This window comes from Pleurodeles waltl, chromosome 9, assembly GCF_031143425.1.
Source record: "Pleurodeles waltl isolate 20211129_DDA chromosome 9, aPleWal1.hap1.20221129, whole genome shotgun sequence".
NCBI lineage: Eukaryota > Metazoa > Chordata > Amphibia > Caudata > Salamandridae > Pleurodeles > Pleurodeles waltl.
The window spans coordinates 1127381374-1127399635 of NC_090448.1; the positions used below are offsets into that span (position 1 = coordinate 1127381374).

At 41.7% G+C, this 18262-nt stretch overlaps 1 protein-coding gene across 1 annotated transcript in view; it reads right to left on the reverse strand.

Moving 5' to 3' along the window:
* Positions 1 to 16627, reverse strand: part of PALS1 (protein associated with LIN7 1, MAGUK p55 family member) — a 342210-nt gene extending 325583 nt beyond the window's left edge. Inside the window, exon 1 of the mRNA XM_069208880.1 lies at positions 16465 to 16627. The gene's annotated coding sequence lies outside the window, so the exon portion shown is untranslated. The remainder of the gene's footprint in view (positions 1 to 16464) is intronic.
* Positions 16628 to 18262: the final 1635 nt, after the last annotated feature.

The following is an 18262-nucleotide window of genomic DNA, read 5'->3' on the forward strand; positions in this document are numbered from 1 at the left end:
ACAAAAACAACTTTTCAGCAGAGGCTGCTAAATTGTAGCATTAACCTCTGCCATTGATACCCACCTCAGTAAAATATTACTAACAATGCAGTTTGTTCGGTGCTGCCACCAAGGCCATTTACATCAAATATTTATTTAGAAGGAGCACCGCCCAAACGAAACCGCTAGGATAAATAATATATTCTTGTTTTATACATACTTCAGACTGCTGTAGGTTCTAAGCAATGTACTCAACACAGGTTACCATTACCAAATTTAAGGGTGCTCATTTTACTCACCTCAGAAGGATGAAGAGCACAGTCAGCCTTGCTGGGATGGGAACACATAGCCTCCAGACCACTACAGGTTTCAACAAAGAGCATCTTACTCAATGAGCCATCCTTCTAGATCACAATGAAAGTCTGGGCCAGATTTGCTGGATTAGAACCTGCAAACAGAGTATTTTACTCACACAATGGATTATCTCATCCATGTTAGAAATTAATCCCAGTGTTTTTGTAATGCGAGAGGGCGGCCTGCCATTCACAAGAGGATCGTGCAAAATTTCTATCTGCGCCTCAAAGAAGCGCTGTTTTAAAAACGTAGGAAAAAAAACTGTCTGACAACCACAAATGACAGTAATCAAGCCGGGATCCAACAAGTGATGTTGCCAGACAGATTCTCATGTATGGTTTAAGACACAGAATGATTTGCCCAAGGAGACAGTGCTGGAAAAAGCAAGAAGATGTCACTGTAACGATCAGTGAGTTCGATGGCTACCTCACAGTCTAGCCTGACCCCAAGGGTTTACCACTTCCACGGGGGTGGTGGGGTGGTAGTCTTTCTCCCAGCTCAGAAGGCCAGAAAGAGGGCCCAGAGAGCGCCGACTGCACTCCACTCCCTCAATCACATCTGAGTTTTGTTCACGTTCAGTTTGAGCCAGATGCCATCCATCCAACTCCAGCCCTCTATCATACAATGTTAGATGCGGTGGAACACAGGTCACTACCCATACAGAGAAGAAACTGTGAGTCAAAGGCCTACATATAAAAGTGGAAGCCACAGGCCAAACAAAGAAGAAAACTGGCTCAAAATGAACATGGAACAGGCTAGAATAGCATTCTGAACCATGATGAACTTCAAATAGTAGTCCTCTGGCTTAAACCCACCTGGAAAAAAATCCAGAGGAAGATTAATCCAACTCATCTCTCAATGGGCTGGAAACACAAACTTCAAAAGTTTATTTACCTCTACAAAAAGAGAGACAGCAAGAAAAGGTGATCAACAGTTATTTCCTGCCTCAAGTCAAGCAGCACCACCATTACATGAAGTGAAGGATCTAGGTGGCATCCTGTCAAGGTCTGAGTAAAATCGAGGTTCCAACCAAGGGAGGGGCAACCACTGAAAGGGTCAGTCACCTGCACTAACCCAGTACACCCTTCAGGGCCACCTTGGCAGACAAGTGACATATGTATGCTGTTCCTATTGGGGGCTGATCCTGATATTCCTCCACCACTAAGACAGTGCACTCTAGCTGCACAATATACACAAAATAACATCACATTCGAGGTCACGGACACCAGCCTGCCTACATTTAAGTCACTAGGCACTGACCACAGGGTATTGAGAGGAGCTCCCATGGAGCACAACCTCCCTGCACTCTTTCCCTTTGAAGATCCAAAATTGGTACAATATTCCATTTTCTTTAAATAGCATCCTTACTAACGGTATATTAGTATACGCAAAGCAGTGAATAGGTCAAACATTCATTGCTTGTGCTCTCACCACCAAGGTCCCGCAACTGCGGCAAATACACTATTAACTGCTCCATCATTTCGGAGCATGGAGTGACAGTATAAACAATGTACAAAAAAATAAAATAGTACATGCAAAAAAAAGAACGTGTTCATACTTCTACTTGTTTGATACTCGTTCAGACAAGAACACATATAAACAAGTACTGTGTTAGTCTCTCCCTTAGGTCTGTGGTATACTGCCAACCATGTCACAAGAAATCCCTAAAAGGGCAAGTCTCGAAGGTTCAGCTGGACACTGACCACCAAGTAAGCCTCCATTTCTATGGGACGGGGCCAGATCACAGCACATCTGCAAATCAGACTATCAACTGAGCAACCTATCCAAGCATAAAGAAGCAGCAACAACAACAAATAAACTTAAGGTGCACAAAAGCAGGGCATTTCAGTCCTAGTAGCACAAGAGAAAAGTCTGAGTCTACAAGGAGCATGACTAAACTGGGGCCGGTATGCAAACGTATTCAATCAAGCAAAACAAACACTGACGTTATTCACAACCAGTTCACAGCTACAGCAAACTGTCTCAGTAAAAACGAGGGCTAGGACGTTAAGGACACATTTGAACAATAGAAATAGAGATAAAACAGAAACGGAAATTAATATGCCCTGGTTTAAGATAATACCTTCTCAGATGGTTTTACATTTTTAAGATAACTGTGTTCGAACGATAGATTTAATTTCGTCACACAATTCCTATGACTTATCTAATCAAGACATACCAACACATAAAGCAAGAGGTAATTTTACGGTCTATATGGGCTGATTAAAACAGAACTTCGACAATTTGGAAAAATGTTCCAATTAAGACACACATTAGTACTAATAATTTCTCATTCACCAGGAGATTTAGATGTATTCCATCTTGAATATAAATGGAAAACTCCAGAGAAATACCATGCTCATTTAAGGTGAAATAGAAAGCGCGGGTGCAAAAGAACAGTGGAGCTGCCTGGGGGCTACCATTTTCAGGTATCTTGCCTTGCTTGTATCAAAGAAAAGTACAAACGAGGTTAAACTCCAGCCCTCTGCAAAGGAGGACGCTCAAGGGTTTGATAAAAACTGTGCAGAAAGGTGTGATCCAAGACACAGAGAAAAGTACACTTCTTTGTAACCCTTAGTAAAGGAGGATGCTCATTGGTTTGATAACAAGTGTGCAGGAACGTGTGATCAAAGACACTAATCCATGGCACTCTGGTATCAGTTCTAAAGAATCTAAGGAAGTATCCAAAGATACATTCTAGAGAGGTTTTCCGCAGAACATTGATTTATAGAAGGGAAAAAAAGTCTAGAACCAACCGAAGATTATCTTTTCTCTAGCCTACATATTAGCACGTCTCCTGTCCTAGGAAAAGGCAATGTACAGCTGAGAAAGTTACATGTGGAAATCAAGAAAGGATCAATAATAAAGAATAATAATTAAAATTATAATAATATTCAACATTTTGTTTTAAAAAAAACCATCAAATATGCTGTTGACCAACTGACTAAGAGCCCAATACCCACCGAGTATATGGTGGATTCCTGTATTCGAAGAGTTTCGACAGATATCAGAAACTTGGCAGAGAAGCATTGTCATCCGTTTATATAAAATACAACATACAACTGAGAAGGAATCAAACAGCCTGTCAGTTCAACATACAGTCACTGTAAAGAGCTACAACGTTAAATTTGTGAACCAGGGGCAGAAGACAATACAATTTTGTTCTCCATTCTAGAGAAATTTCACAAGGGGGATTTCCACAATTTACCCAATCTTCATGTATTTTTTTTTATCCTTGACATACATGTAACCGGCAAGAAATAAAACTATGTGGTCTATCTAGGTATTTCTTAAGCCGTTGACTGCGTAAATAGAGGTAACCTACGGTCAAATTGGAAAGTTATCAAATGTATCCAAAAGAGGACGGACAATTGAAGGCTTAATTCGTCTACACCCTCTCAAGTTTGTTTGCGGATGACAAGCGAAACTGAAATTTGAGACAGTGTGAGAGGGAGTGAAACAGTGCTGCATGCGGGTCCTGTTTGCTCTGTCTACTGTCTGTAGGCTAAAGTTTAATATCAAGTGATAGTGGCTACAGTAAAGGGTATCCCATATATTAAAGGCTTTCAACATTGCAGGGCGCAGACCATATAGACACTAAGTCAAGCTACAGGCCTTTAGGGACACGCTGTAAAAAGAACTATCTTCCAAACAACATTAAGAAATAACAAATTATATTTCATAAACAACCTGAGCACAAAGTACTAGGTAACGTCATGTGGGTGCTACAAAGAAAGTAAAAAAGTGTTTTCTAGGGGTTATGTTAGGAAGATACAGGATACTAGAGCTTCCCAGCGTTTCCTTATCTAACACGGATAGTTAGATGATTTCTGGAAGCAGTCGAACAGAAAGATACAAGCGATGGTGTAACCAAACTGGAAATAAACTTCTTGCTTGAATTAGGAAATGTGTTTTCCATATTTTTCCTCTTGTATCTTTAATTTTCACTTTCTTCTTTATTTCCTCACTATTCATCTTTGGCCCAGCCATTTCTCATTCCAGTAGTTGTATAGGTATGCTCAACTTTAAGTAAATGCACCAAGGCTAACACTGTGTATGACTATCTTGAATAGCTCTCATCTGATGCATATATATCTTTAGTGCTTTGCAGCCAAGTAGCATCTTTAAAACAAAATCAGTGTCACAATTGATGAGATCATGAACAGACCAACACACAAGAGCTGCAACACTTCACAACGTTACCTTCTTTCTGGTTGCTCGGTAGTCTGCTGAGTACCTCTCTCTCAGCAGACACTGGCTTTCAGAGCATTCTTTTATTCAGCGTCACTGCTATCTTCTGCATTCCTCTAGTAATGGACCTTTTATTAATCATTATGTGGTCACTTTCTAAGCTGCTCTAAGTATCAACCGCTTGCGCCACGCGCTCTTCCGGACTCCTTATCTCATGTGCACGCGCTCAACATATCTTTGTGTGCGTTATTTATACAGTCTTTGCCGGTCCTTGGCCACAGAATCCCCAGCACTGCTCATGGCTCCATCTTGGACTGCCTCGGTCCAAGGGCAACGCGCTCACCCTTTGTGGTAACTGGACGAGAAGAGGGGCTACCAGTGCTAAAGAACACTTGGAACCTGGGGTCAATGACATGGAAAAGGAACTGGGATCCATGTGAAAAAAAATGCTTTCAAGCATTAATGAAGAACAAAAAAAAAGAAAGAAAACCTGACACAAAATATTTACTGCTCAGGGGATCACACAGTGACAAGATAGAGTCTGTATGTTAAAAGCAGTCTATAGAAGAATAGTAGTTCAAACATTATCCGCATGAATGAAAGGACTGTGGGGGGAAATAATCACAAAGTGTTCCAATTGTCTGTTTATCAAGAATGTTTCAACCCTTCAGGACTTTTGTTGAGGCACTTCTCCTCCCCGTACCACCCGCCTTTGCCCAGGTTGCATTGCCGGGATGCAGTGAGACATGCTTCTGTGACTTTGTGCATCCCTTGAATTCTTCGCTGACCCATCCATGTCTTAGGCATGCACAATCCTGAACCATGTTACCAACGAATCGTGTAAGAGTTAGCAGCTCTACTGTCCATAAGGACACATCATAGTGCAGTCCCAACACCTCCCCACATTTATCACTCACAGGCATCACCAGTAGGACAACCGAGTACCTAAAGGGAGTTTGGGACACTTATCCTCAGTCCAGTTCTTCCCGCAGAATTATGTCTGAGTCTCCCTTTCTATAGTGCAACACACACAATACTTCACTGGCCACCTTGTCTTTGGTTTTCCATTTTAGTTTTTAAATTCTATTCCCCCCCCACGTGCAGGGTCGCTGTTGGGTTGGCACAACAAATGTGCCTCACTGATTATTACTGTTTCTCTTTTATTATTAAAAAAAGAAAAAGAAAGGGAATAGGGACAAAGTTGGTATTTTTGTAATCTATCCAACCTGTCTTTTTTAAGTGCTGCGAGGTTCCTTCTTTACTGAGCCATCTAGCCACTTTTAGTGGTGGTGCGCCTCACACTGCTGTTGCGGTCATTTATTTAGAATAAATCAGGTACAGATTCGGCCCCACACGTGTAATATTTGCTTGGTTACACTCTGGTACCAGTGTGACCCTAAATCTCCTTTGCGGAGGTGGGACAAAAGACATTGAAAAGGATAGTTGAGGGAAACCAATTTGTGGATGAGTATTTTTTTGTTTTTTGTTTAGATGACAGCCCCGTGAACCCAAGCCTGATAAAGTAATATAAAAGCTGATAATTAAGATGAAGAAGCGCAACAGATCCTGGTTGCTTCGGGAGTGAAAAAACTACAAATGAACATTAACGACTGCAATCATAGAAAAACTTAAAATAGGCAATTATGTAGTTGGTCCTTACTGAAAGTAAACGCTTTTAGGGTGGCAATCATGTGAAAGACAAATGGCAATGAAAAATGTACTTCAAAAAAAAAAAAAACACACTCTGAAATGCTTAAGCTGATAAATCACAGCTATTACAGGATACAACTGCTGAATGTATTAACTGTATACAAGCATGTAGGGTGGGAAGAGGAAGGAAAGTGGTGGGAGATGATCCACACGTAGGAAGGCCTACATACACCTCTACAGCCCTCAGAACACGGGTATGTATACCTCTCAACCTGTCGTAGCAGTTTGGTGGGCTAAGTTCTCAATTTTGCATGTTTTAAGAAGGTGTGAGATATGCATCGTGTGACTGTAAATATCCGAAATCTCAGTGAGTCCTCTACTAATATAAACAGATTTAGGCTAAACTGTCAGCAAGGGAATGAAAGGTGGTGGAGATGTGACCTGGTGAATAGAGCAGCCAACAATGAACTGTACTGCCCAGAGTTTAAATCATACCTTAAGCACATTGTTTGGTTCTGGGTGAATTACTTAGATGGCAGAATGCCCAAATATAAATGGCAAAAATCTATAAGTCCCTCTATTTAAATGTATAAGGTTCAGGCTTAAGCACAAGCCTACCCTCTCCGTAGGTTTAGGCTACACCTCTCAGGTGGAGATTCATCCTAGGTAATGAGCTGCCTTCTTTGAAAGCTACTAACCTGGGTTTGAATCCCTGCTTTGGCACATCTAGTGATTCTAGGTAAATCATAGTATCTGAAATACTCCTGCGCCATTTCTTGTGCTCTGAAGTTCAGTTGTGTGCAGAATAAGGGGGTGGATCCTGTATGCAACTTGCTATGTGGTCTCGGCTGCTTTGTGGGTTGTCTGAGGTGTGCAGCGGGAAGGCAGTTAAAGAAAGGCTTTAGCGAGTCAATCCACCAGTGTACGCCTGCATAAGCTGATCCTGCTATTCCATCATAGCGGATGAAAGTGAAAAGGCTTGTGGATGAAAGAGGGGAAAAACATGTGACACGCCAAAGACGTGTACGTTTAGAGGTACATGTTAGGCAAAGGTGGGCTGCAATGTTCACCAGGTGCACACAAACCAAATGTACAGCGAAAAATTGTTTCATCTATGTTTACACCAAACATTTGCCATGGTCTATTTGCTAGGCTTAACTTCAACATAAAGTTGAAGTTAAGTAAAAGGCACTCAGAATGCCATACAGCAACCGTCTCATAAAATGCCTTTACGATGAACGGACTACACAATCCATGGACTACTTACACAAACCAAGTTATCAGATGTGGCTATAGTAAGTTTGCACCCCCGTGGCTCATACAGCCAGCGGTCCAAAATTCACCCACCCGTCCTCACCAACGTTAGAGATGACTATCACCGTCACGAAGCTCCAATCCTGGGTTTTTGAACTAATCAATGTTTCCAGGTGCCAGAGTTCAGTTGGATCAACTAGAACTAAACTGAATCACAAGTCCCACAACGTACAGTGTTGTTAAAACGAAAATGCAGGAGTAAAGCCCTGCGTCGTGAAATCATCTGTTAAACTTAGAGCTTTTACAAAATTATTTTTATAGGGCTATATAAATATCTGAATAAACACCAACATTTAGGAGCACAGTCGCTTTTCTGCGGAGAACTAGGGTTTTTTATAGCATGATTACTTGATTTAAAACAAAACCAAAAAAGATCCATTATAACCAATCATCTTAGAAAAGCAATCAATAATGCATATATCCCTAAAATAATGTATAATTAAAGCAAATACAAACCATGTAATTCATGCGAAAAATACGGCATGGTTTATTAAACCACTACCTACATAACAAAAAAAAAACACATCAAAAAGTACAGCTGGCTTGTGCAAAGCCAGCACTCAAGAGACTGTATGCAACAAAAAAATATATAGATATATATCAGTAGCTTGCATCCAGCTAGATTTTAAGTGATGCAACATGAGAAACGTTTCCCATTAATCACATGAATTAAGGTAGCTCGTCAATTAAAAAAAAGTGCAATTCATAAGGCAAGTTGTGGCAGCTCCCTCCAGCGCCACACCTTACAAAGACTCGCAGGAACCTAGGTTTGTCTGCCAGGCGCTGAAGCTCTATTGAGTTACACTAAAGACACGACCAATGCTCAATAAAATGCCGAAAATGCAAGAGAAACGTTGATATGATTTCAACTGATGGAAGATGTAGCAAGTATGCTATGCCAATATAGCCATACTCTATACTGTTAGCGTTATCTTCAGTCTGCCTGAGAACTGAAAAAGGCACACCTGTTATGCCATAAAAAGGTCTCTAAAAATAATGAAAATGAGAAGAAACGAATGACTGGTAATTACGTTAAGGTCAACAAAAGTGCAAAAAATGAAATATCTGTGACTGTCCAACGTTAACTTTGGAAAAAGGAAATACTCGTATTAAGAAATAGTAGCTAGGAAAGAGTGAACATTGTTTTATATAAATGCCAATGTGAGAAATACAGCAACAGATTACAGAAGGTTAACATAACGAAGGGAGCCACTCCATCGTGGGTGGAGGATAGGGCGATAGGGACCACAACGAAACAACTAAGGCCAGCTCTCTGCTAGTACTGGTCAGGGCAGGACATTCCTTAAGAGCGGAGGAGAGCCCCTCATCTTATCGCAGCTATGTGACCGCTTACGTGGTCACGGCAACACATCACAGAACCTGGAGAGAAATGTTGGGATGAGTACTGTGGCAACAAAATGGACCAGTAAATTCCTAGTAGGATTGTGGGCTGCAGATAGAATACAGTTAGATTTGTTAACCGGTAATTCTACTTCAAAACCCTAAAACAGAACTAATCCTCAACACTGCTGCTAAATACGAGGGGAAAGGATGACTTTTCAGGCATATCAAAAGCTCAGCATAATCAGATTATGTTAACAATTGCATATTTTCTAACGCTTTGGATGTCATTCTTTCAGTGAAACTGGAAACTCACAGTAGAATCACTGATTTGCTAATCAAAACACGAGCAGCAAGTAACTGCTCAACATCTAATTTTGCAGCAAGCTTGATCGGATATGAATGAATCAAAATGTCTCAGGAACTATTGGACACATGCACAAAAAGTAAATTTACGAAATTTAGTTAACAGATGTTCAAAGTGAGGAGTAAAATGCATCAATCCTTCTGCGTCTGTACAGGTCATCTTCACCAGACTTACAACTATACCTTTTCTGTTAAAGGCCATTTCACATTCTGCAAGGTCATGTGCTGTCAGTCATTTACTTTATAAAAAAAAAAAAAACAACAACAAAAAAAAAAACACACACACACACACACACCTTTTCCTCCTTTCTAGATTTTGTACCCGAAAAATATTTTTGGAAGAAAAAAAAAAAAGAGAAGCAGAGGGTCTACCAAGAGCTCCCCTGCTCCCATTTAAGAATATTCAAAGGGAAGGACCCTATGTGCAGACTTTCCTGTTTATATCAACATAAACTGACTGGATCCAGGGCTCTGGTCACACAGCTCCTTAAAAACTGAATGTTTGTAACATCATAAGTAGCGGTCAGATTACCTGCTTATAAAACTGCACAGGGATATTTGTTGTCCTCCCCCATCAAAGTACCTCTGCTCTCAACTCGGACCACAGGTTAGGCTGCAAAACGTTCATGTGAAATTAATGAACCCTTAAGTCTGTCAGTAGACAAAATAAAATCTGCACTTTATTCAGATTCACTCTTATCAATTTTATACTGTTGGTTCATCCCATTAGTGTGTTTTCCGGATTATTTATCCAAACAGTGTTTGATTTTGTTCTAAGAAAACAAGCTAGTTTGTCCTTGCCCCGTTCCAGTTAGCACAGGCTAATATAAAATAAGTCTTAAAATTCCACTCCTGATATTTTACAAGTCAATCCAAATTTTGGGAATTTTGAAGGCCTTCATGGTTAAAATTCTGAGGACAGTTTACTTCCACAATAAAAACAAGGTTAAGAGTTAAGTGAGGGGCCAGTCGGCAGAGGCATCACGTTTTTCAATTCGGAAAGCAAAACAGAAAGAGGGAGCAGACAACGACACTCTTAAGGTTCCCCATGTTGGGTTAGGCGGTTCAAGAAGGGACTCAAAGAGGCGCTCACAGTGAAGAAACTGGAGTCTGCCACTTTGGGAACACTTCTGAGGATCTAGGCTTGAATGTCAAACTAAACACTATATAATATATACTGGAGTCTGTTTTCTTGGCTCGTCACTTTGGTTTCTTAGACTTTTTCTGGGCTATAAAACGTCTAATTATGGCTTTCGATAAGCACTGGTAAGACAGACAAATATTTCAGATCTTGCACTGAGGGACAACTGTGGCTGAATGAGAGTGAACTTGGCTTTTTATGTGATTGATCCAGGTCATCTGCATGGATTTATAAATAGTTTTTTTTTTACAGATATGGATTTGCACTACAGTTTGCTTATCAGTGCAATCAACACTTTGATGGAACAATCATTCTTTCCAGGAATGATCTGGGGCAGGCTTATAACATTTTTAAGTGAAGGATAGCTTTGGAAAGAGCATTATTTTATTGACACACCTCAGAGATTGTCCGTCCTAGATTGGATTTCAGTAAGCAAGGAGTGGTTTAATGATTAGATCTGAGGATATCTGCACAGGCAAGATCCCCTTCCTGCTCACACCTTTATCACCAATTCTCTCTGGGCTCGTTACCTCTGCTGGAAACAGAAAACAAACTTAAAAGACCACAATCAAAATTCGTATTTTTGCAAAAACACACAATCAGCAACCAATAGAAAGATACCAGTAAACTCCATCTTTTAACTTGAAGAGTCCCACAACACACTACAATGCAAATACAACCAGTTCTCAAACTGGCCAACCTATGGCTACTCACCACAGACTTCCGTTCTTAGACACATTTGGGTGGGAGAAGACTGGCATTCACAGGGTGAGAGCAGTGGCTCTGTTGTGCAGTGTGTCTCGTCTCCACCGTGACCCTCCAGTTACACTATGCCAGTGAAGGAGTGCTCACTATGCACCACTTCCATTTTACTTTTCTGCTAGAGCCCCAGCAGACAGGCACCGGTTTTCTAACTCGCAAATATATCGTACCAACCCCTGTCCTGGAGAATGAAATCCAGCATCACTCCTGGTGTAAAAGCATCATATTTTGTACTGCTCTAGCCGATCTCACAAGCCCAGAGGCATCTGCAGACTCACACAATCACATTAGCAATTGAAACCACGCTGGATGATCAAAAAACAGTGCAAAACAAAGCCAAAATCCTCACTTTTCCCAGGTCAAATACTTCCCTGCATCCACCTTCGAGCATGGAGTCTCCACGCACTTACAAGGACTGGACTGGTTGCTTGCCCAAAGGGGAGGTGCAGTTTCATTACAGGCGGCCTTACATGCCATATAGTGTGTCTGAAAAACAGTCATGCTCACAACAGCTGCCATCACTTCATTGAAATCAATTCCAGGAAGGACTTCCTAGATCAGTCCCAGGACTCTGGGAAAGGAACAAGTTTAATAGAGCACTAAATGTATACTTATGTCTTGGAAAAAAGCAGATCCTTCCACAAAGCCCAAGCAGCTGGGGTAGGCTCCAAATGAGTTTGTAAAACGTTGCAGGACTTGGGCCTTTTAGAGCATCCGCCATCCAACCCAATGAGGTAACTCCTTTTATCTATCAAGCATTTCATTTCTGTTACAGAAAAGAGACACACATTACCAATAAAGACATACCCGTCTCTAGAAAAATGGGGCAGAAATCAGAAGCATAACACTTTCAGGTCACACTCCAACGACAGCTACCACAGCACTGGAGTTGAAAAAAAGACATCCACTATGGGGGCGCTTTAGGATGCTTGTTGTAGGTCATGTGATTCATGGAGGAAACATATAGCCAATTACCTTAAAAGCCAATAACAAAATAAGTTTGAGAGGACTAATAGTGTTAGAGGAAAAAACACACGAGTTACTGTCTCAGTGAGGAAGTAAATGAAATCATGATTGAAGAAAATGCAACAGCACGATGACTGGGTCATGTCATTTTTGCTGTATATAATGTGTAACATATGTGCACAAGGACTTGATGGACTTAAGTGTTACTACTAAGCACAAGAGTTTCAGTCACTAGTGTGATTTAAAACAAATTAAAGATGGCAATGCGCAAGGTGCTCTATTACCAGCTAATGGGACAAAACATTCTCTACTGAGGGCAAAACAAGTCGTCTTTGAGAAGACCAGAGACAAAGTGCTACAGGTAAAGCTGAATGCGGTAAGGTCCGGCCATATAACACAACTGCGAGGCAGACGATGAAAGAGGACTCACTCAGAGGAAAGGAACTTAGCTCAGTTTAAAGGATTCGGTAGGTCGCCATACAAAGATGAGGTCACCGCAGATGTAGGTAAAAGCGGTTGTATGCGTAGGACAACTTTCGGAGGTACTAGAGTAGTTACGGGAGGAATCTGAAATTAACATCTCTAAAGATAAAATGTCCACGCCCGTCTACGCTATAACAACACCCCAAGCCTATGGGTTAGACTAACTTGCCCTCTTTTTTTTAAATGGACGATTGAGCCAATGTTTGACGCATATGGAAAATTAAATAATTCATTTAAATAAATGGCTACATGTATCCAGTCCTTAGCAAAGACTAGGATTGCTGGTTTACCTAAATCATGCATGGATAAAATGCTACGTGCATCGCACAGACCAATGGATAATGGTTGACGAGAGAAACTATTCATAAATGACTCCCTCTGGAACTGGGCTTCCATAACTGGTGGCTAATATCATGGGGGTTCTACTTGTGATAGATGGGCATGCAAATACACAATACCACTACCCCACATCGTTTATAAGGGCTGGTCAGGGAAGGCATGCAGTATCAGTTTCCTCGGGCACCTGGCTGTCGCTGTCTGGTAGCTTAACTGATGTGATGCCATTGGACACTGGAACTAACCAGGGCCTCCCATCACACCTCTTTGATGGTGAGCATCTCGGTAAGGGATCAAGACCTGATCTTGGGCAATAGTGATTTACGGCCTATTAGTAGGAACTCTACGACATTCAGCTGGCAAACTTTCACATTTAGGGAGTTAGTTTGCCAGCTGCTATGCAGTGGTGACTTTGGATCTGGGTGATCACTCAGCATACATATTCTGTATTAGATTGCGGTGACTCGTACTGAGAAAAAAAAAAAAAAGTATAGCAGAGGATAAACTTTCTTATCAAGAAATGTATTATCCCCACCGCACCCATGCGTTGCTCTCTCCTCTATAAGGATTTGTGTTATGGGGTAGATGGTCATACCTTTTTAAGCACTGCATCATTCCTTACAGGCTGTTACAAGTATGTAAGCACTTAAAGCATTTGCCCAGTTAACAGGAAAAGCAAAAATACTGTTCTTCAGCTTCCACTTGCACCAGATTCATCCGGGTGTTAGTTGATCATAGGGTCACTTGGGACAGGCAGGGTTTAGCACAGCTGGTTTGTCTCAAGGAATTACAAATCATCTTCAATGGGAAAACTCTTCCCTCTCAAAAGATTCAACCAGCCCAACCATGTCCACAAAGGTGGCTGATTTTCGTTACAGTGAAGCCAATACTAAAACAATTGGTGAGATATCTCCGGTGCATTCAGTATAGATGTCACTAAATAATTAAATAACCAACTTGCAGCAATGGCCACAAAGCAAGAATTATTGTTACCAGGCACTCACGCGGTATTTAGGCTTTGGTAAGATAACAGTGCAAGTAAGGGTACAGATGCCAACATCAAAGGTGACCCATCTGACTAGAAATACCAAAGGCATGTAAATACAGTTTGTGTCCCAAATCTATATGTTTGGGACTCACACCCATCACAGGCTAGCTAGCTGCCTGTGTGATTTAACCTCCACAGCAGAGTCTATATTTTGGACTCGCCCTTCACTTTTTGGTGTCTTAACAGTGATGTCAGTGTGCCTGTATACACGCTGGACATTACAAGGTCTGCACCTGTCTGACCACCTCCCAAAACGTTCTGACGGATGTATGCTTGCTTGGCTTGCAACTATCAAAACAATAAGGCAGAATAGGTCAAGAGACATTAAGAAAAATCTGACGGCACTCATACTTTTTTTTTTTAACCATACATATTTACCTCAAAGGTTCAACTAGGTGGCAAAATGGTCCAGTGAGTTAGGCTCACGACAAACAACTGCTGAAATCTTGAAGTCCCAAGTTCGAATCCCTGCAAGGCCAACACAACCTCCCATACTTCCATGTTTGGTAATATATCATTGATGTTGGTAATTGCAGCACATTATTTACAGCAAACAGAAATGGACGAATTGCAGCTTTATACAGTATATATGAAAAAAGTATGATCAATATGTGCATAGTCTATATATTCGATTACATTAAGCACAATTATGCTAACACTGGTGCACAGGCTTATGCCAGTCAAGCTTAAACTATGTCTTTCTAAATAGAAATATGAAAAATTGTGCAGTACCTAGCTGAACACCAATATCTTATCACACAGTCTCCATTCCTGCGTTCACTTATTCGTCAGTGACTATCAAACTCTTGAAGCATATATCCATGCACAGGCACGGGGTAATCTCCACATACCTTCGCTTGTGCTGCATCATTCCTGTAACTACCAAATGGCATGTTCCTTCAAGGTGATCAGGCTTACATTAAGCTCTTTCCCACAACTGTACACCAAAATGTTCTACCTATATTTGCAAAGTTTTTTGTACATTTCTCTGCAATATTGCATGGCTTTAAATGTATTTACTGCTTTGTCCTGCACGGTCTTGCAAAGTGCCTTCCACCTAAACGTATTTTTCATGTTGCCTTTAAAACTGCTTTATTTCAAACATCCTACCAGACTAGTGATAAAAAAGTAATGTGTTTTAAAAAAAAACTGTAAGGGTATATATACACTTAGTTTGTCAAACAACATCCTGCAAAAGCTCGAGTCAAGACTATACAAATCTATCTAAAAAAAGAACACTTAAAAGGTTATCCTACAGAAACCTTTATGAAATCTAACCAACTTTATTATAGTTCTTTAAGGCATCGCGAAGTTCCCTGCCATGAGTTCTTAGTAGTATCTTGAAAATAAGTTCACGGGGAACTGCGCATGCAACAGTGTGAGAAAAAGTGTTGTATGATAAGCCCTGCAATCGTACTATAAGCATAAAAAATACAAAACGCATTGCCTGATTCAAACAACAACAACAATATTACATAATACTTTCGAAGCAATAGTGGGTTCTAAGCGTAGTGCAGCAACACCGCTGCACTTCACGTGAAAAGAAAACCACTTTGCTTTAGAGACATCCCTCCCAGATACCAGAATGTCAGCGAGAGCGCCAGCCAGAGATGATAAAAGACTGACTTCCCTGCAAACCTAACAGGCGTGCTTCAGAAAAGCAAGCTGTTTTTTAAAGTTCAGCGAGACACTCTTGATTGAAAACAGGTCTCCATGGTATGTTTATTCACTGCAACACGCCGAAGAAAGGTCAGCATAACAAACAGCACACAAACACGTGTGGTTCTGTGCGCAGGCAAACAAATGTTTTGAGACGTGCCAAGTGAGCTAAACAGACGCAGTTATTATGCATTAATGACCCATAATCACGACACGAAACTAAAGGACCTGCGCTGTTTATGCAATCAAGAGGATTTACAGGTATGGCAGGCTGATAAGACTCCTCGTCGGCTAGCACGATACGTTCAGGATTACAGACATTTGTTTTGTAAAGCGGGTTAGGCGGCTCTATACCACTGACTGCCCGGGTAACCAGCAGCATACGTCCATTATAGGAAAGGTCTGGAACGGCACCAGGTAAATGGTAAGGCAGCTACGGGAAGATTGCCCCAACGGCCCTGCCTGCCACTGCTTACTTTCGGCCGCATTCCAGTACGTCGTTTTTCTGCTCGGCTGTGCCAATGAAGACGGAACTAGGTGAACACCGTAGTCAAACTTACAGAACGAGAACTGAGTTTAATTTTCCAGAATTATAAAAGCGATGGGTCGCGTGCTAAGGCGAGAAGGTGCATGTTAATGTGAGTTTATTAGAGTTGTGTGTACTTTCGCGGGATGGGTTTGGGGACCGCTCTGTAACAATAATGCACTTGGGACGCGTGCAGAGGCTTTCTCTCCCACCTTGCCTCGGGGGGTCCTCTACTTTTTGACCTGCTCCCTGCCTTTAGTTTATAGCGCCTAGAAACACCATGGATTTGGGGGGTTCTTCCAACTAAACCGGACGATCGCGCCACATGATGAGTGAGAGTTTACTCACCGGTCAGCGGTGTGTCGCGGGGCAGGCCTCGGGCCTGGGCGCTGACTCGTTCGGGCGGACAGGTTCACTTGGCCACGGGCCGCTGGTTCCTCCCAGGCAACCCGTCACTCAGCCCAGAGTCGGTATCTCTGCTCTCCGGAGCAGGAGGCCGCCCACCCTGGGGAGGCGGGGCGTGCAGCAGCTAAGCGCTAGGCACGAAGCCTGTCTAGGCACCTAACGTCACAGCCAATGAACAACTGAGGAGGAGAGTCTCATCCATTCTCCAACCACGACGCAGTCTCTAGAGCCCCACAGCCCGTAAACAAAGGAAAAGAAAATACCTAGCCAATCCTAGACCACAGGACACACTCGGAACATCCACGACCAATAAACAATTGAAAAGAGACCTCTCAGCCAATTATAGGTGGCGGTGCACACTCCACCACCCTCCAGTCAATAAACAGCTAACAAAAGCTTCCGCTATCCAGGCGGGTATGAAGTGTCGAGACAGCCTGTCCCAATCGTTACGCTCTTACCCAGCACAAATACAATATGTGTCCGCTCACCTGATTGGCTGTAAGACTTCGTAGCTCATATACAGACAGGCAGTACGCCATCATTTCTGTAACTAAGGGACGAAGTACGCTTTTTTAGCAGCGGCTGCTTGACAACGGCGTTCAAGGTTTCAGTATCAATGAATGGACTGTAAGGAAACACTCAGGCGATCAAACTACTCTGAAAACGAATTATGCCACGTTTATACTCCGTTTAATTAAACATTGTTAAAACTGGCAGGTCTGTATTGTGACAATCGACGCATAGCAGTCGGTGATAACGCGTATAGTTGCGAAAATGACGTGTCATAAATCAACAGTGCTTTTATTTTGAGAGGGAGAGTGCCTGCACCTCTAAAAAAAAAAAAAAACGTAATACTTTTAATTGGAGAGTAAGGAATCCGCAAACGAAATTTAATGACAGAGCTATGACATACGAGTACCGTATAGAACACATCTCCGTCCTTTGTGAACACAAAAATACACAAGTAGGTTATATATATTTTCAGTCAACAAATACAACTTTTCTGGAAGGATTTCTTGATTTAGGAAAGTGATTTACCCAGCCAACAACAGTGTTGGGGGTCGTGTGGCTCTGCAACAGGAATCAGACTTTGTGTGATCACTTGGAATAGCTTGGTTGCCAGAAATTATACTTTGGACATTAATACAGCCATCAATTACAGACGAACGTCATTCATCACTACTGTCCAATCATCCATTCTCAAGGTGTTGCGAAATAATAGAAACGTCATTTTTTTTTACATTTAGATGGTCTTAGGCTCCCAACATTTTACGCCCTGTGTGATGGCACTCCCTTTTTTGATGTTGACTGTTTGATAGGTTTGAGAAAAAAAAACCTTGCCTTTCTCCATGCATTTAACCAAACATATCTTAACATAGTCGCCAACAGTAATACTGGATTTGGAGTAAGTTTGTCTAGTGATGACAGCTGTTCTGACTTTTCTCGTGATCAGCATCGAAAGGAGGGCGGTCGTAAAGATAAACTTTGGGTTTGAGCCACCAAGGACACACCAGTGAAGAGGGTTGTCTTCCCTTCAATAAGATAAATGGTGAACCCCTGTGACTGTGTTAAGGGCAATCCTATAGCCCATAATATCTCATGCACAGATAGAAGTAAAGGAATATCACAAATCGTGGCCTGATGTATACTTTCTTTTCAATATCTCTCAAAACATTCCACCTGCCCGTTACAGTGAGGATAGTACAGTGCAGTGTTGACATGTTTAATATTGGGTGTGAGC